At 41.5% G+C, this 19,261-nt stretch overlaps 1 protein-coding gene across 3 annotated transcripts in view; it reads left to right on the top strand.

Moving 5' to 3' along the window:
- The first annotated feature begins 693 nt into the window (after nt 1-693).
- CPQ (carboxypeptidase Q) overlaps nt 694-19,261 on the top strand; it is a 448,436-nt gene continuing 429,868 nt past the window's right edge. For all 3 annotated transcript variants that reach the window (XM_059165969.1, XM_059165968.1, XM_059165970.1), the window contains exon 1: nt 694-833. The gene's annotated coding sequence lies outside the window, so the exon portion shown is untranslated. The remainder of the gene's footprint in view (nt 834-19,261) is intronic.

The following is a 19,261-nucleotide window of genomic DNA, read 5'->3' as shown; positions in this document are numbered from 1 at the left end:
AGAGTGGAGGGAAGGGAGAGAGAGAGAGAGAGAGAGAGAGAGAACACACAGGCAGGGGGAAAGGCAGGCAGAGGGAGAAGCAGACTCCCTACTGAGCAGGAAACCCTGTGCGGGGCTCCATCCCAGGACCCTGGGATCCTGACCAGAGCCAAAGGCACTGGTGCTTAACGACTGAGCCACCCCGGCCTCCGGAGAATAAAAAACGGTTTAAGAATCAGTGTCCGTCATCAAAGCATGGGGTTTCCAGACTTCCTTTTGCCAGGCTCAGAGACAGACCCTAACCTGTTATGTTCTTTCAGCCTCACTGCCCCGTCCTTCCCCTAGCTGCACAGCCACTCATTCAAGCACCCGTCACCTCTGCCAAGTGTTTCCCCTGACCTGAGGCTACACACTTTCGGAAACACTCTCCTGAGTCTCCCCCATCCCTCCATAAACAAGCAAGGGCCAGGGGCCGAGGGCCCAGCGAGTAACCCAATTTTCCGACGGGCGCCAGAACTAAGGTGAGCCCTCCAGTCACCTGAGCCTCAGAGGCCCCCTAGCGAGCCCCCGTGACCCCCCCCCCCCACTCCGCCGTAGTCCCCTGTAGACTCCCCCCCTCCCCCGCCCCCCGGCTCCCTTGCCCCCCAGCCCCTCCAGCCCGCCCCGCCAGGCCTGGGCGCTGCAGCGCAGTGGGGGCAGGGCGGGGGCAGGGCCGCAGTCACTAGACGGCGCGGAGGGCTCCCGGCGGGCGCGTCCGGAGTGTGGCCACCGCCACCTGAAAGCGGGGCCGCGAGTCTGGCCCGGAGTACCGGGGTACCGCCGCCGCCGCCGCCCCCCACCGAGGGGCCCCACAGGTGCGTTCGCCGCAGCACCCCCGTGCCCGCTCGCGGCGGGGTCGAGGCCCGGGCTCTTCCCGCGGGCGGGCTGAGCGACTGCGGGCCGCAGGGATGGTTTTGAAGTCGCTCCTGCGTGGGAGCGACTGGCTGGGGGGCGGGGGCGGGGGCTGGGACGCCACGGGAGACCGGCGGGCCGTGCGGCTTCCGTGACGAGGGCGGACCGGGCCCAGAAACGGGAAGCCGAGCGCCGGCGTCGGGAGGGAGGAGGACGCGACGGAACGGCCGCCCTCGCAGCCGTGGCTGGGCCCGAGCGGCTCCCCCACCCCCCACCCCCGCCCTACGCGTCGGGGCCCAGCCCCAGGCGGCGGGGCTGCCCTACCCCCGACCTGGAACGGGCTCCCGGTTCCCCTAGGCCTCCGGACCCGCTTTAGCCGAGCTCCTCTGAAGGGTTTCTCCGCCTTTACCTTGTGCTTTCGCTTTTGGGGTGCACGCCTAGGCTCCGCTCAGACTCCCGGGTTCTAGGAAGGCAGAACCTGTCTGGCTGGGGAGGGACTCGGGGGTACGCCCTAAGCAACTGAAGGGGCGAGCCTATGCCCAGGATAGAATTGCCTTGAGTAAGTGAATGAGTGCCCATGAAGGAAGGCAAATGCAGAGTGGAGGCAGTGAAGACCCAGGCTTACAGCTGGATGGTTTTCCAAAAAGTTGTGCTAGTGTTGCACTCATGTAAACCGAGCCATTCACTTGCAAGGAGCTTTATTTTTTGCTGTTTTTAAAGAAAATAAGCACCAGAAGCGCCCCCTCATATTTCCAGTTTGGGTAGATTTTTGTAAATGTGTTGCTTGAGGTATGCCTAGTCTTTTTCTTGCTTGTGTTTTGTTTTCAGCTGCGGACTTTTGAAGAATCCTTGTCACTGTAATAGTATTTACTGTATTTCTGAAAGATAAGGGTAAAATCAAAAGGTAGAAATACATGACTCAGCTTTTAGTAACTTGTTTGTCAAATCAGACATTTCTCTTGAATTCAAGTTGGGGAAGAATCTTGTTTGTTTTCCTGAGATAGGTACTAGCTGATTTGTGAGTGACTGAAGCAAGCTGAATGTAGCCCAGAGAGGAAAACGACTTTTATCTCTGCAGATGCTTTGGAAGTAACATAGGCTGAGACCGCTTTAATACTATTGGTCAACACATCAGCTCTGCAGGTTTCCAGACTTGAGTTCCAGAAAAGTTCCAGACTTGGCATTTGATCTTTTTAGGTCTCAGTTTCTTAATCTCCCAAGATGAGGGAGGGTTGGTGAATTCCCTTCCTGAATTAGATTTCTAGGATTCTCTTTCATTAACGGCTAAAGGTGAGATATATTCCATGACTTCATGGAATTCAGCTCACTTCAGCCTATCTGTTCGGGATTCTGTAGAATCTTGGCCCTACTTTCTTCTCTGCAAATTACAGCTCATTCCTTATTCTTCTCCACATCTGCTGAAAAAGAATCTGGGAGCTCAAGAAGAGAATAATAGACTCGGGGCTGGTAGGGAGAAGGAGAGGCAAGATTTTCCTCCGCATTGCCGGAGGCTCCTGGGTCTGGGTCTAGCTTGTTTCCAATGCAGCACAGCCTGACAGTGCCATATATCTCCAGTGTATCTGGGGAATTGTATCACTATTAATTTGCATGCATTTGAAATTAGTTATTATAGATCACAACATTTTGGAGCTGGAAGGGCCTTAGAGATTTTTTTTTAATAGCACTTAAAAAGTCATTTTACAAACATATTAAAATATTTTTTGCATGCTACATTTAACAAACACAAAGTCCCAAACGTGTTAAGTAAAAGAAAATTAATATTACCTACTTCAGTTACTTCAAGTCTGTTGGGAGAAATGGGTCCAAAAGTGGTACTTGGTGAAAAAGACCAACTTTCTTGAACTCTTTTCCCAAAGAGCCAATTATGAGGTCATGTGTTGTTCACATGGACTGTAACAAAAGTTGATATTTATAGGGCACTGACCATGCGGCAAGCACTGTTATCTTTAGTCTTTTTACTTATATTGCCCCATTTAATCCTTACTACAAACCCAAGAGCTAGGTACTATTGCCATCCCCATTCAACCTTCCTAAATAGAAACTGCTTGGAAAATGGGAAAGTCAAGTACTCAAATTATAGACAGTTGGAGGCACGGTTTCTGCCAGAAGCATAGGCAATCTCTGCTAAGAGAGTCTGTGTGGTGTTAGAAAATGAGGTCTCTATGTATGTTTGGGATATGTATACATAAGTTTGGGGCAATGTGGGTAAATGGATTTGGGGTGGGAGCTTAGGGGGGGAATGATTAAGACTGAATTATAGAAAATCAGTTGTTATATCATTTTGAAAATTACTGAATTCTGTTGGGACTCTGGTAGACTCTGATACTTTGACCTAAATGCATATGCATCCTAGTTTTAAACATGTTCAGATTTAACCAATTTAAGGAGTGTAAAATGGGTGACCTCAAGAGCTAGCATCAGCTTCAGAGCTTTGAACTATGAGTATAGAGATTATTATTTCCTGTGCTAGTTTTGTGTCCTTGTTTAGGCTTTGCCTCCCAGCCTCCTTTATAAGAACAACTCCTATTACAGAAAAAGTACAATGACTATATTCCTGTAATCTAGGGACAAGAATGTAGCACCCTTATAAGTAATTGATGAGAGCAAGGGAGGGAAAAGAAGGGCCGGTAAAATAAGTGGGAAATTGTTTTGTTCCGTCTTTGTCAGTCAAGTTTAGCTTCATGGAAGGCAGAGACCTATCGTGGCTGCTTGAAAAACTAAGAGAAGATGCCAGTTTGATTTAGCTCAGGAGGCTGAAACTTTCTGCCCGGAAGGCTGGTGTGATAGAATAGACCTTCCCATTGCTTACAATATTATGAAAAAAACATTAAAGCAACAATTTTTATTACTTGCCCTGGAGCTACAGCTTTAAAATGTGCTTTCTTCTCCTCTTACCCTCCCTAAACCACTTAGCTTTTAAAAACAAACAGCCCATTCATGTGTTTGATTCAGTCAGATTATTAGTCCTTTCTCTTTATTCCTGGGCCCTGTTTCTTTAATGCAGCCAAGAAGTAGGACCCATGTGCTTCTAGGTCTCTGGAATATTTCTTTAGTTATTATTTTATTTAGCACATGTTCATTTCAGTGGCCATTTATTGAGTGTATACTATGTGCCAGATTAAGGTGAACAACATACTGAGTTTAATTAGCAAAGTGACCATTCCACAGATAATTACATCACAGGGTGATGTTACAGTGGGGGCATTCATTCTCCTAGCAAAGACATATGGTTAGAGATGGGGAAGACTTCAGAGGGCGGGTGAGTTTTGAACTTGATTTTGGAGGCTGAGGGCCAAGAGGAGGGGAAAGGATATTCATTCCAAGCAGAGAGAACCACGTTGGTAACGACTGGGAGGCAGCGGGTATGAGCGTGGCCCTCCCAGAGAGAGAGGGGGGGAGTTCTGTGTGGCTGCAGTAGAGAGGTCTTGTGAGAGTGGGGCCATGTTATCTTGACTTTTTCACAGCATGGATCACCTGTTTCAGAGTTTTTTCCAAGCAGAATTTTTACTAGAGGAGTTTTATGATTGGATTTTCTTTTGAGAATAGCTCCAGCAGTAATGCTTTGGGGGACCTGGAGATGGAAAAGCCAGGAGGCTGGAAGACCATGAGGATGCCGTTGCTATGAAATAGGGCAAGGGTCTAAACTAACACAGGTTTGAAGGATATTCAGGTAGTAGAGAAGGCGGGGTTTAATGACCGGCTGGATATGGGAAATAAGGGTGAAAATAATGTGGAGGTTTGGGATTTGCTTGGCTGGGAGAGTGGGGATGTCACTGAAGAGACTAATATGAGATGAGGAGGTTTTAGGAGAAAGACCGTGAGTGGAGGCAACTGTGGAACAGCCAGGGGAGACTCCTGGCAAACAGCCTTGGCTGTGGCTGCACTGCCACATCATACAGTCGAGACCTGCCGAACGTCACCACGGGTCCTCAGTCTGAAAAGAAAAATCAATTCGACAAATCTCTTAAAAAGAAGGATAAACAAAAACAAAAATAAAAATGCACTGGGCTTGGCTAATGATCCCTGCATCGTATTCCATGTGTTTGTTGGAACTCCAATTCTTATGTAAGTTCCTGGGAAGGAGAAGAAGCTGGACACTCAGAGCATAAGGGATTACTATGAGCCATCAGAAGAAACCCAAATAGAGTGACTAGACAGGAGTGGCTCAGAGGAACAAAGATAAGCAAATTGCAGGAGTGTAGCCAGGAGGACAGATCTCTGTTCACACAGGTGTAGGGAGACTTGGAATACAGAGAAGAAATATGAGCTGGCTCTTCCAAATAACGGTACTTCTTTAATGGTAAGAATATCACACGCTTTGGTTTCTTCTCTTCCTGAGCTTGTCAGGAAGAGACAAATAGGAGATTGTTCCGAGGTGCTGGGCCAAGGGTTTGATCTTACTTTGCAGAGAAAGTGTTGGGAGGCTTTGAACTAAGGGAAGAATAAAAGAGGTAGAGTCAGATAAAATGAGAAGGGTAGTGATTAGGAGGAACTCTCTGAACATTTAATGAGTTCTCTGACAAATAGTTGTGACCAAAGAAAAAGGTAGATTGATACAACATTCTTTCAGTGTTGTGGCATTAGACTTGCTTGGAAAAAAGAATATATTAGCATTCCACCTGATATTTAAGAAGGATTTTTACATTTGATTGTTATATGAACCCTCAGAAGTAGGTGCAGCCAGGCACAATTACCTTTCTTTTAGAAACTACAAATTTGGGTATTAAGCAGACTGTAGATTGCCCAGGCTCCCCTGGCTGGCAAGAGCACCGAGCCTTCTGAATTCCACTCAGCTGCTCTGTGTATTGTATCAGAGCCTTGCTTTGCCTTGAAACTCTGACCTTTTGTAGTGCATCCCCCCGCACACCCCATTATGTTACATCATGTAAAAGTAAAGCAGGTGATATTTGAAGGCCAAAAAGCCAAGATTTCTCAGGAGGGAGGCAGTGATAGGAAGCATCTTTAGCACCAATTCTGCTGTATACTGTGGGGATGGTCGTGAATGGTTGCATAGAATATCTGTGGAAATCTAATGAACTTTCACTGCGGTAGGAGAATCTACAATATGTCTTACGATTAAATCTTCCATGAGGTAAATAACCCCTTTAAAAAGTGAACAATTAATCACTACTTAATATATTGTCTAGAGAAATCCAGACTTTGAAATATGGGGTTTGCTTAAAGCAAGACGCATCGATCGGCAGGACGCTGCGTCTATGTTGATTGTATTATATGTTGAAGACTTACTTGAATATCATGTATGGAAGAAACGGGGATCTGGAACTGGATCCATTAATCACTAGAGGCCTTTGCACATAATGATTTGCCGTTGAATCCTTTACTGCTTACAAAGCATGGACAAGTAGGACATTAGGTAGGGCGAAGCTCAACTGCCACTGCCTTGGTCTGATGGTGGGACGCATAAGAGGCAGTCATGAGTGTAAATGGAAACAGAATGGGCCCACTTAGGGAAACCAGAGACTCTTATGGGCCTTGAATTCTATATCATTATTAAGATGAAATCAGGTATAATTCCAAGGAAAGAGTATTATACGAGATCTAGGTTGTTTTATGTTGATGAAAAATAAAAGCTGTAAGGAAAACAGAAGAGTTGTGACTTTTTATGGGCCAGCGTTTTAGAGATACTTATCCTCAAAATATATAAAGGAAATGGTCAGAAGTGTGAGAGGATGACCAGTTTGTAGGAGTACCTTAAGGTTGAGATGCCTGGGAGGCTTAGATGGTTAAGGTTAAATGTGTGCCTTCAGCTCAGGTTGTGATCCTAGGGTCCTGGGATCGAGTCCTACCTGCTTCTCTCTCTGCCTGCTGCTCTCCCTGCTTATGTGCTCTGTCTCTGACAAATAAATAAAATCTTAATAAAAAAAAGGAATGTCTTAAGATCTGTTGTTAGATGGTAAATGAAGTAGACACAAAAGACAAATGATAAGATTTGAATAATTTAACTAATTAAGTTGAAGAATAAAATTCACAAGGATGAACAGGGATATAAGAAGTTCCAATAATATGACACACTTAATAAGATAATATAATTATTTATATGTGAATATATATTTGTGTGATATATATGTACACATTATATCTCTCTTATTTTTATTATATATGGATATACATATATTCTCTTATTTGTGGAAAATTCATTTATTCCTTGGAACATTTATGAAAGGTTGTTGGAAAAAAGTCAAATGGAGATTGCAGTGAATTCTAGAGTCTTGCTGGCCTAGTGTCTCAGTCCTCTGGTTTAGCCCATGTTTTCAGTTAGCTTAGGAATAGGTTGAAATGACAGAAAGAAAATATCCTCTCTCTTTCATGATGCTGTCAAGGCACTCACATACTCATCTTCCACCTTTATATATATTCATCCTTTTTGTGCCCAGAACATCATTTTGAGATTCTGTTACCATGATCAAAATATATTGGGTCTGTGTTATCTATGACTAATCTGAAGATGCATTTGTTATATTTGATTAAGTGTTGTAAATCATTAATGCCATGTGTATTATATTGAAAAGTTTACCATCTCAAACATCTGGCTGTGCTTTTATAGGGTTTTTCTTTTTATTAGCTTTTCTGAGCTAGAGTTTACAGAAAACCAGGGGCCGTTGGAGAGTCACCAACCCTAGTTAAGTTCTTTGAGATGCAGAGGGCAAATCCTGGCAGTCTGCACTATTCTGACATTTCATTACCTACTCAGTCTAAATTTTAGGGTACCACTTAAACAAATCACTCAGTAGCGCCCATGTTCTCTGGAGTTTAATGGTTAAGCATATGGGTCAGTTTCCTGTGTTCAAATTTCAGCTCTGCCACCAACACCTGTATGATCTTGGACCAATTACATAGGATCTCTATGCCTCATTTTCTTCATTTGTAACGTGAAGATAATAATTATAACTGCTTGTGTCCATGTCCTATTCCCTGGAACCTGTGAATGTGATAGATTATGTGGCAAAGGAAAAATAAGGTTGCAGATGGAATTAAGAGCGCTAATTATCTGACCCTGACAGTAGGAAGGTCATCTTGGAATGTCTGGGTGGGCCCAATTACCAGTGGAAGAAGGTGCAGAAAAAGAGTCAGAGAGTTAGGGAAATGGGACTGTGGAAGACTGTCTAGGGAGATGCAATATTGTCTGCTTTGAAGATGGCGGAAGGAGGCCATGAGACAAGGAATGTGGGTGGCCACACGAAGCTGGGGAAGGACAAACGTTACCTGCTAGAGCCGCTAAAAGGAATGCAGCCCTCCCACCAGTTTGATTTTTTCCTGGTGGGTCCTGTGTTGGACTTCTGACCTACAGAACTGTAGTTTAAAAATTTATGATGTTTAACCCACCAGGTTTGTGTTAATTTGTTACAGTAGCAATAGAAAAATAGTGCATTTTCCTACAGGCTTGTTGTAGGCTTAAGAAATGTAAATATTTAGGATAGGCCTGCCACATGGTAAGTGCTCAGTCAATATCAGCCACTTTGTTATTTGTTTTATTAGTTATTAGTTGGTAGTTTAGTTTCCCTTCTGTCTTTGCTCCCTTGTCATACTTGTTTTATGATTATCCAAAATTGTTGGAATCCCCTGTGCCCTCAACCTGACCAGCACCGTGACCTGACGTGTTTCCCACTGTCATGGTAGTCCAGACTCAGTGTCCAGCAGTCTATCCAAATGACCACATCGGTATCCTTACCAGTTTATGGCTCCGGTGGCTTCTGCTCCAGGTGAGTAGATCAGATCTGGGCTTTATCTGTCTCTTCAGCATTTCAGAGTGGTGGTTCACTCTGCATCTGTAGTTCCCTGCGAGGTCCCAGGAAAGTTGTTGGTTTTCAGTTTGTTTAGTTTCATTTGTTGTTGTGTAAGGACAGGACTGATGACTTTCATGCTCTTATGTTTTGGGGCTGAAATCCGAAGTGAGGGCAATGATGTCCTTAACCTGTGGCTTTAAGGAGCTCCTTTGTACTCAAGAGATCTTCATCTCCATACTTGAATTCTCTCTGATTTCTCTTCTCTGGTTTTTAACTCATCAGTTGCAACCGCAAATATGCTCTCTCTGTGTTTTGTCCTGTGGTTAATGGGACCTCAATCAGTGGGATTGTAGGTAATATGATGTGTCTGAAATACAGGGTACAGAACAGGCTCAAAAGGGAGTTAACCCTTTTCCTCATCCTCCAAAATTAATAAGCCAGCAAATGCTGTTTATGGCTATCAGTTACAGCTCCTAAATTTTTCTGTCTCCCCCTCTTACCATCCTTTCTGTCATTGCCCTAGTCATACCCCATATTGTCTCTTGCCTTTGCCAGGCAGAATCTTTTAAACCTCTTTATCCTCCACTCTGCCTCAAGAGTTGGATCATAGGCTGAATCATATTACTTCCCTTTTCAAAAGGCCTCAGGTTGGAGAAATTGCCTATGGAATAAAGTCTAAACACCTAGGATGGCATTTAAGATTCTTAAAAATCTGGGTGCATTCATGGTGTATTCACTTCCTGTGTTAGGTTGCTAGGGCTGCCATCACAAAATACACAGACTCGGGGACTTAAACAGCAGAAGGTTATTTTGTTGTGGTTCTGGAGGCTGGAGGTCTGGGATTAAGGTGCTGGCAGGTTTGGTTTCTTCCCAGGCCCTCTCCTTGACTTGCAGATGGTTTCTTCTTGCTGTTTCCTCACAAAAGCTTTTTTCTGTTCAGCATATCCCTGGTCTATCTGTGTGTCTGAATTTTCTCTTCTTGTAAGGTCCCCAGTCAGATTGTATCAGGGCCCACCTTTATGCCCCCATTTTAACTTAATGATCTCTTTAAAGGCCCTGCCTCCAAATATAGTTATTTTCTGGGGTACTGGGTTAGAACAGGACTTCTATGTATGCATTTTGGTGGTGGGGGTGGGGAGGGCACAGTTCAGCCTGTAACACCTCCCGTATTTCTCCATTTATTCTGTATATATATGTATCCAGTCTCATGAGTGCACATCATGACCTGGGAAGAGTTTAAAAAATACTCATTCCTAGGTACCCCCTGACTGTAGGCCCTGAGTAAGTGTGAAAAGAGACTGGAAATATACTTGTTGTGTGCACGTGTGTGTATTTAAATTTCTTCCTAGTGCTTTATAACACCCCAGCTTCCCTAGACTTTTTACCATTTCTGGGGAATATATTATAAATGTTCAGACCTTTGCTCATCGTTGTTCTTTAATGAGAAACACCCTTCCCACTATATAGCAATGAAAATGAATCTATCCTATAAGGTTGAGCTGAAATACCATCTTCTCTGTTATTTCTTCCTTATTCTCTCCTGTGATAATCCTGCTGTACTTTATCATTACTTTATTGTTAAGTACATGAGAATTTATTTCCTTACGTATGACAGTTATTTGCCGTCCTCTTTCACTAGCTTCCTGAGGCCAAGGATGACATATCCTTCTTTCTGTATATCGGAAATATTTGCAGTTGCTGTAGGCATGGTAGGTAATTAATCAATGTTTGTAGTGTGAATAAGTGAATGAACTCATTAATAAACGATCACAATTTTTATGGCTTTTATACAGTGAAGACCATTGCATAAGAAATGAACTTATCAAATGTAAAACAAGTGGCAGGATTTTTATTTTTTATTTTATTTTTATTTTTTTAAAGATTTTATTCATTTATTTGACAGAGAGAGATCACAGTAGGAGAGAGGAAGGGAAGAGATCACAGAGAGGAAGGGAAGCAGGCCCCCTGCTGAGCAGAGAGCCCAATGTGGGACTCGATCCCAGGACCCTGAGATCATGACCTGAGCTGAAGGCAGCGGCTTAACCCACTGAGCCACCCAGGTGCCCCGGCAGGATATTTATTTTTGACTAATTCTCGAAATAATTGCATCACCTAAGACCTGATTTCTGGGCAGGGATCTAGAATCTGGCATTTTCTTTGTTAGTTTTTCAACAATGACTAAAACTTCAACACTATACTTTCTAGAGCTGGAGTAATCACTTCACAAATCACTTCTCCAAAGCCTTATGAACTAGAGCAGGCAGTTGCAAAGATTGTCAGAAGAAGGAGCGACCAGGATGGAAGGGTGAAGAAGGACTCTGCTTTGGAAACAGAGATAAGTCTGTGGATGTGGAAATTTACAAGGCTCAGGGAGCCCTGAGACATCTTTAGAAGCCGAGCCCAGCAGAAGAATGGGAGGCTGTGTGCTGGCTTGGCATTGGGGCCTGTCTGGCACAAACGACACTGTAAACAACTCTTCAAACATTTGCATCTGCATACATGACATTGGATTTTCAAAATGTCCAATTAAACACTTGTCAGTGGAAGAAATGTTTGTTTCTGCAGCTGACCTGGTGTCGGCCTGGCCTTTCTGATGGGGAAGCTCTTGAGCGGATAATGTTGCGAGCTCTTCCTTTCTGGACCTGATCTTGTCCCTCTTGTTTTGAACAGAATTCTTCTTGAACGCCATGGGACCTGTGCCAAAACTGTGGACCAGGGGATTAGGTTAAGAAACTGAAGAAAAATATTGAGGCTGTGAGTGCTTCTCAAACCCAGGGAAACCTCCTCGGTGCTTTCATTTCTTTTGGGTAATTCTAAACACTTTGTGCTTGGAAATTTATAAAAGTGATGGCAGCTGAGAGAAAGAGAAAAGGGCAATGCTGCTATGTAGTGTTTTGTTTTTTAAATATCATTCTCCTAACGGCTGGATTAATTTTTTCAACATTTCAACAAGTGTATTTTGAAGGATTGTGGTAGAGCTATTGTATGCGTCTGTGTGTACAGTGTACAGATGGATGTTCTGTCCTTGTTGATAGAACAGAGACGCTCAGCTGTAAGTTGCTGTGATTGGCCTGGCAGTGCAGGTTTTGGACCTATTACACAGAAACACAGAGCAAGAGAGGCAGGAAATAAGGGAGAAGAATTAAATTTAGAACACTTGTTAGAAAAGTTCGAGTTGTTTACGGAGATCGAGAGCTGTGTGACCTTAAGCAAATTTCCCAATACAGGCCTCAGTTTCTTAATCTGTAAAACAGGGGATATGCTACCCAAAACATCAAAGTTTATTGTCAAGATTAAATAAAATAATTGCTGTGAGCTGCTTACAGTGGTCCTGCCACATTGTAAATGCTCAACAAACATTAAGTAATAATGAAATATTAACTCTTTGGAAAGAGGAAGTTGAAGCACTCTGTGTGGTGAAGAGAAGGAACCAAAGAGTGGTAGAAAAATTAAATCATTGGTATAGTATGAACAGAGAATTTGGCTTTGCAAGGGAGGGTGTGCAGTTCTTTCACTGGAGCATGAGCTGAGAAGGGCTGTATAAAAGGATAGAAAAGTTTTGAGGTGAGGATGAAGAAAGCCTAGCCTCATCTCATGGTTGTAATATTGTATCCTGAGTTATGTGGAAGAGGAGATCTTTCACATGTGGAGAGGAGCATGTGGGGAATAAGGGTGGAATTTGGGGCTTAAGGAAGAGTGGAAAAACTCTGTAGCAGCTGCAGTGGGGGAATTTGATAGGGGTCAGCTGAAGATAAATGTGAGAGGTGCCAAGCAATGCCGAACACCCGGCTGGGATCAGACAACCTTAGATTATAATGGAGACATATGGTATGATTAGGTAAATGTTGATGGTGGTATTACGGAGCAAGCAAGCACAGAGAAAATTCAAACTTAGTTTTGAGAAATAAGGTGGGTGAGGAAGAAAGGCAAAGGCAATCTAGGGTGCTAATGAAAGCATTTTTGGAATCACCACCAAGTAAGGTTGTGAGCCAAGATTAATCTTTAATGGTGAGTTGGGTGGATAGAACTATAGTCAGACTGGAGATGAGGAGGTGTCTTCTGTGTTTGGGCTGCTGTAACAAAGTGTCATAGCCTGGGTGGCTTATAAACAATAGAAATTTATTTCTCACAGTTCTGGAGACTGGAAGTCTGAGATCATGGTGCAAGCATGGCTGGGAAGGACCTCTTCTGGGTTGCAGACTTCCAACCTCTCATTGTATCTTCAATATAACAAAAGAACTCTGTAGTATCACTTTTATAAGGGCACTAATCCCATTCATGAAGGGTCTAGCCTTATGACATAATGGCCTTGCAAATGCCCCACCTCCTAGTACCATCATGTTAGGGTTAGGATTTCAACATTTGAATTTCCTGGGGGGACACATTCAGCCTGTTGCAGAAGACTCTTCACGTATCCAGCCCAAACCAGAATCTAGCTGCTACTCTGTGTTGCACATGTGCTGAATGATGGAGACACAAGGATGAAGGAAACACAATTCACTTTAAAAGCTCAAAAGCATTTATTGAGCTTCTACTACATACTGGACCGATAATCCATTTAACATTGATCTTTCCCTTGAAAAACTTTTAAGGCTAGTGACATAATTTGGTTAATTTTGACTTAGGCTGTGGTAAACTTTGAAGGAGGTAAGCATAGTGTGTAGGGATATCATTGAAGGGGACATTCGGCACCACCTGTGAGAAGAGAAGTCAATTTAGGTATAGCATCCTGGAAATGATTGTACCTGAGCTGACTCAAGATGGTTGTAGGAGAGTGGGGGTGAAGAAAGGTAGAAAAGGAGAGGAAAAAGCAGAGTGAGGGGTTTATTTTGGCCAGGGCAGATAAGAAGAGATTTCAAAGAGAAGGTGATAATTCAGATGTATTACATATAACATTATTGCTAAGTGAGAGAAATAAAGAAGATCAGAATTAAAGTGGTGAAAATGTTATTGGTAAGGACAAAAGGAAGAGATGTAAGAAGATAGAATAATGATATTTAGTGGCTGACTGAATAAATAGATGCTTTTGTACTCTTGAGCCTGAATGGTAGGGACAATTATGGTTTCATTCACAGAAAGAGGGAAATCCTCTTTCTAACTTAGAGATTTGGGGGAAGTTGATAAGTTTGGTGACGTTGAATCAGAACATTTGGTTGTAAGTGAAAGCAATCCATCTATAACTTCTATAGATTATAAAAAGAAACTTCAGGAATATAGCTGGCTTTAGACATGGCTAGATCCAGGACACAAATGATATAATATGGGCCCATCTCTATCCCAAATTGTCTATCTTTCAGCTTAGCTTGTCCTGTCCTGCTTGATTTCATTCTTCAGATAGGTTTTTGTGTATACAGTAGGCAAAATGGGTGCCTAAAGCTCCAGATTCACATCCTGGCAATCTCAGTGGAAACAACATTTTTTTCCCCACATGTGAGCTCTTTATTTTACCTTTTCTCAAGTATAATTTTAAAAACACAAGTTACTGCAAATGTTCAGTCTTCAATGTAGTCTGGTTGAGGGACAGAAATACCATAATTGCCTTCCAATAATTTGAAGTTATGAATACATGTATTTTCTAAATTTATTTTATTTTCATCCATCTGGGAAAATACTGTTCCTCAGATTTTTATCCCTTCATATATTTATACCATTTTAATCAGCACCCTATTCATCAGATTTTTCTGTTATTTTGTACTATCAGAAGACTCAAGAAAATCCTGTTTTTAAAATTGTATTTGCTTTGTCTTCATTTGCTATCGCATTTACTGTAATTAGTGCAGTTAATACAAATAATTCAACCAGCATTTATTCCTGCATTATTCCAAACACTGAAATATGGAGGAAATCAGAATACATAGAAACATAAAACAAAGCTCCTTTCAAGGCAATCACGATCTACTGTCAGAGACAGAAATGCAGACATAAAATTAAAATAAACTGCAGTGGCCCTCAGGAAGAAAATGAGCAGAAGGCTCTGAGAACCGAGAAGGCAGAGACCCTTGCTCTTGCTTTCTTGGAGGGAGGCCTCAAGGGCTGCCCTAAGATAGGACAGAAAAGGTACAGTGGTAGATCAATGTGCAGAATTTGGGGGGAGAAAGAAGGGAAGTCAAGCTGCCTGTCAAGTTTGGAGCATTTGCATTCCCTGTTTCAGAACTAGGGGACCTTGAAGGAAAGATCTTGGGGAAAAGAGATTATGTAAGTTAGGCTTTGAAATCATCCATAGCTGGAGATACCTAGCAGGCATTTAAGACTGTAGATCTGGTTCTAAAACATGAAAGCAAGGTTTAGGACTAGGTGCAAAGAGACACTGTATATGATTAAGTTGGGTAAGAAAAGGAATTGGGGAGTAGAGTAATAACCAAAAAATCTACTCTGGTAGATCTTAGAGGCAGCTAATGTAAGCGTAATAGTAACATTTAAAAAACAAATCCCAGTGATAGAAACACATTTACCTCACATCCTTTAGCAAGGAGAGGTTCTTTTTAAAAAATATAGTTAATTTGTTGATTTTCATTTATTTAAAGTAAACAAACAAACAAGCAAACAAATCCCAAAGAGTTCACACATTTCTCTCCCTCCTTTTCCACCCTTGTCTCTTGCAACCAACAGTCTGTTATCTATATCTTTGATCTTGGTTTGATTGATTGATTAATTCCAAATAGAGGAGAGATCATCTAGTATTTGTTTTTCTCTGTCTGACTTATTTCACATGGCACAATGCGGTTGAGGTCCATCCATGCTGTTGCAAATGGCATGATTTCATTCGTTTTTATGGCTGAATAATATTCTCTTCTGTATATGGACACCTTGATTTCTTTATCCATTCATCTCTCTATAGGCATTTAGGTTGTTTCCATATCTTGACTATTGTAAAAGCTTCAGTGAACATGAGAGTGCATATATCTTTTTGAGTTATTTATTTATTTTTTTGGATAAATACTCAGAAGAGGAATTGCTCGATCATATGGTAGTTCTATTTTTAATTTTTTGAGGAACCTCTATACTGTTTTCCATAGTGTTTGCCCCAGTTTACTTTCTCATCAACAGTGCACCAGGGTTCCCTTGTCTCCATGTCCTCACCAAGATTAATTATTTTTGTCTTTTTGATAGTAGCCATTCTAACAGGTATTAAGGCATATTTCATTATGATTTTGAATTATATTTCTCTAATGATTAATGATGTAGAATACCTTTTTCTGTACCTCTTGGTCATCTGTATATCTTCTTTGGAAAAGTGTCTCCTCAGATCTTCTGCTCATTTTAAAATTAATTATAATAATTTTTAATTGTTTTTTTAAAATTAACTGTATTGCATTATATGTGTTCTCTATGTATTTTGGATATTAGCCCTTTATTACATATATGGTTTGCAAATATTTTCTCCCATTTAGTAGGTTGCTTTTTCATTTTGTTGCTGGTTTCCTTTGCTGTGCAGAAGCTTTTTATTTTGATATGATCCTACTTGTTTATTTTTGTTTTGTTACTTTTCCTTTTGGCGTCAGATTCAAAAAATCATCATCAATTCCTGTGTCTAGGAGGTTACTGTCTGTTTTCTTATAGGACTTTTATGGTTTCAGGTCTTCAAGTTCTTAAATTCATTTTGAGTTAATTTTTGTGTGTGGTGTAAGATAGTGGGCCCAGTTTCATTCTTTTGCATATGGCTGTGCAGTTTTCCCAGCACAATTTATTGAAGAGACTGTCCTTTCCCCATGATATATTCTTGGCTTCTTTGTTGTAAACTAATTGACAATATATGTGTGATTTTATTTCTGGGCTTCTCATCTGTTTCTTTGATTTGTGTGTCTGTTTTCATGCCAGTAACATACTATTTTAATTACTATAGGTTTGTAATTTAGTTTGAAATCAGGGAGTGCAATGCCTCTAGTTTTTTCTTCTTTTTCAAGATTGCTTTGGCTCTTTCAGGTCTTTTGTTTTTCCATGTACATTTTACGATTGTTTGTTCTCTTTCTGTGAAAAATGCCATTGGAATTTTGAGAATGATTGTTTTGAATCTGTATATTGTTTTGGGTAAATGGATATTTTAACAATATTAATTCTTGCAACCCATGGGCATGAAATATATTTCCTCTTGTTTGTGTTTTTTTCAATTTCTTTCATGAATGTCTTGTAGTTTTCAATAGAGAGGTCTTTCACCTCCTTGGCTAAATTGATTCCTAGATATTTTATTTTATTTTTGATGTAGTTCTAAATGGGATTGTTTTCTTAATTTCTCTTTCTGATATTTTGCTATTAGTGTATACAAATACAACAGAGTTTTGTGTATTGATTTTGTATCCTGCAACTTCACTGACTTCATTTATTCTAACAGGTTTTTTGATAGAATCTTTAGAGTTTTCTATATATAATATCATGTCATTTGCCAATAGAGACAGTTTGACTTCCTCCTTTTCAGTTTGGATGCCTTTTATTTCTTTTTCTTGCCTAATCTCTCTGGCAGGACTTCCAGTATTGTGTTGAAACAACTTTTATTTGCAACATCCTTATATTTTAAAATATATTTTATTATTATTCAGATGAGAGGAGCTGTCAGATCAGGAAATGATTGCCTTTGGAAAGCTATTCTGTTACAGTTCTCAAGAGGAGGGGCATGCCGTGCCAAATGGTGCCCCCTAAGGAAGCACGAGGTCAGGTAGGAGGCAGAGAAGTGAAAGGAAGTCATGTACATAAGACTTTATTGTAGTTTTGGTGAGCATGAATGGGTGAGACAAAGTAAACGGGTTTAGGGTTGGTTTGAATAATTTTAGTGGGCTCTCAGGTATATGGATCATCTCAAGTTGTCTGGTTGCTAGCCCTGGGTTGATTACTGCAGGCAGAGCAAGTTTGGAGGTTGTAAATGTGATTTGGAGGATGGCTGGAGGGTATTGGTTTAGGTTGGTTGGTTTACATATGAAAGGAGTGTTCACAGGGAAGTCCGTGAATCAGCTAACCTTGGAAGGGGCAGTTCCTCCGGATCAGTGAGGCCGAAGATGTGAGAGCATGAGGAATATAGAAAATAGGAAAATGTAGTTAATATACCATATATCATTGTTGGTGAAGATTCTAATTGGCCTTACTTGGACCAATCTGTCTCAGTAGTTTGGATGTGGAGTGATTGACAGTCAGCCTAGACCAGAGTGTGGGGGTCAGGGTGGATGAGCTTAAAGAATAGAAAAGAGAGGGGCGCCTGGGTGACTTAGTGGGTTGAGCTGCTGCCTTTGGCTTGGGTCGTGATCTCAGGGTCCTGGGATCCAGTCACTCATCAGGCTCTTTGCTCAGCGGGGAGCCTGCTTTCCTCTCTCTCTCTCTCTCTGCCTACTTGTGACCTTTCTGTGTCGGGTAAATAAATAAAATCTTAAAAAAAAAAAAAGGAAAAGAAAAGAAAAGAGAAAATGTGGATGTACGCTGAGAAGTAAAAAACCATAGCTACCATAGTCTACCATGATATGACTGTAGCCATTTTGGTTGAGGTAACCAATTCAAATGTGGCTCTGGGCTTCTAGATTCCAGACAGGTTAGTTTTGTTTAACAGCTTTCAGTGAACAGCATGCACTGCTCCTTGGCTTGATGTTCTTTTTTTTTTTTTTTTTTTTTTTTAAAGATTTTTTATTTATTTATTTGACAGACAGAGATTACAAGTAGGCAGAGAGGCAGGCAGAGAGAGAGAGAGGAGGAAGCAGGCTCCCCGCTGAGCGGAGAGCCCGATGCGGGACTCGATCCCAGGACCCTGAGATCATGACCCGAGCCGAAGGCAGTGGCTTAACCCACTGAGCCACCCAGGCGCCCTTTTTTTTTTTTTTTTTTTTTTTTTATTTTTTTAAGATTTTATTTATTTATTTGAGAGAGAGAGCTTGCGAAAGAGCACATTAGCAGGGGCGGAGGGAGGGGTAGTGGATGAGGGAGAAGCAGGCTCCCCACTGAGTAGAGAGCTCCATTCCAGGACCCCAAGATCATGACCTGAGCCAAAGGCAGATGCTTAACTGACTGAGCCACCCAGGCACCCATTCATGTCTTTCTTCTTCCTGCTTTTCTACAAACCTATAAAGTTCTTTGTAAACTGTAGTATAGTTGAGATGATGGTGATTTCTTTATTTCTTCTTCTGTGCTGTGTGAATTGAGTCATTTTCAAATTCTGATTTTCAGCTTTATCCCCTCTAAGGGAATTCCTCTCTGTCCGAATTTATTTCTGTCTTTGTATTTTTTTACTGTTTCCAGACCTGAAATGCCCTACTTTTTGCTTTCTTCTCAGTGAACTAAAACTTAATTATCTTTAAAAGCCTGACAGAAGTCATGCCTCTCTTATGAAGTCCTTTTTAATGATACAGATCACCCATATCCTTTTTTCCCCTATACTTCATTTTCACTGATTTATTTACTCTTTGATTTTTGCTTATCTTTCAGTCTTTATAGTATACTTTATACTTCTGAGGGCAGGGATCTTGACTTTCACTTCTTCTGTACCATGTATAGTTCTGGTTGTGTAGTTTTTAAATAAATAGTTGCTAATTAATTAAATGTTGGTTGGGAAAAAGTACTAATCTGCAATAATTGCACCTTGGATGAGCTTCTCTTTTCCTCTTGGGAAGAAATAATCGTGAATTGATTAGACTGACAGATGCAGAAATAAT

Source organism: Mustela lutreola, chromosome 3 (assembly GCF_030435805.1).
Source record: "Mustela lutreola isolate mMusLut2 chromosome 3, mMusLut2.pri, whole genome shotgun sequence".
NCBI lineage: Eukaryota > Metazoa > Chordata > Mammalia > Carnivora > Mustelidae > Mustela > Mustela lutreola.
This window is presented reverse-complemented; position numbering and strand designations above follow the sequence as displayed.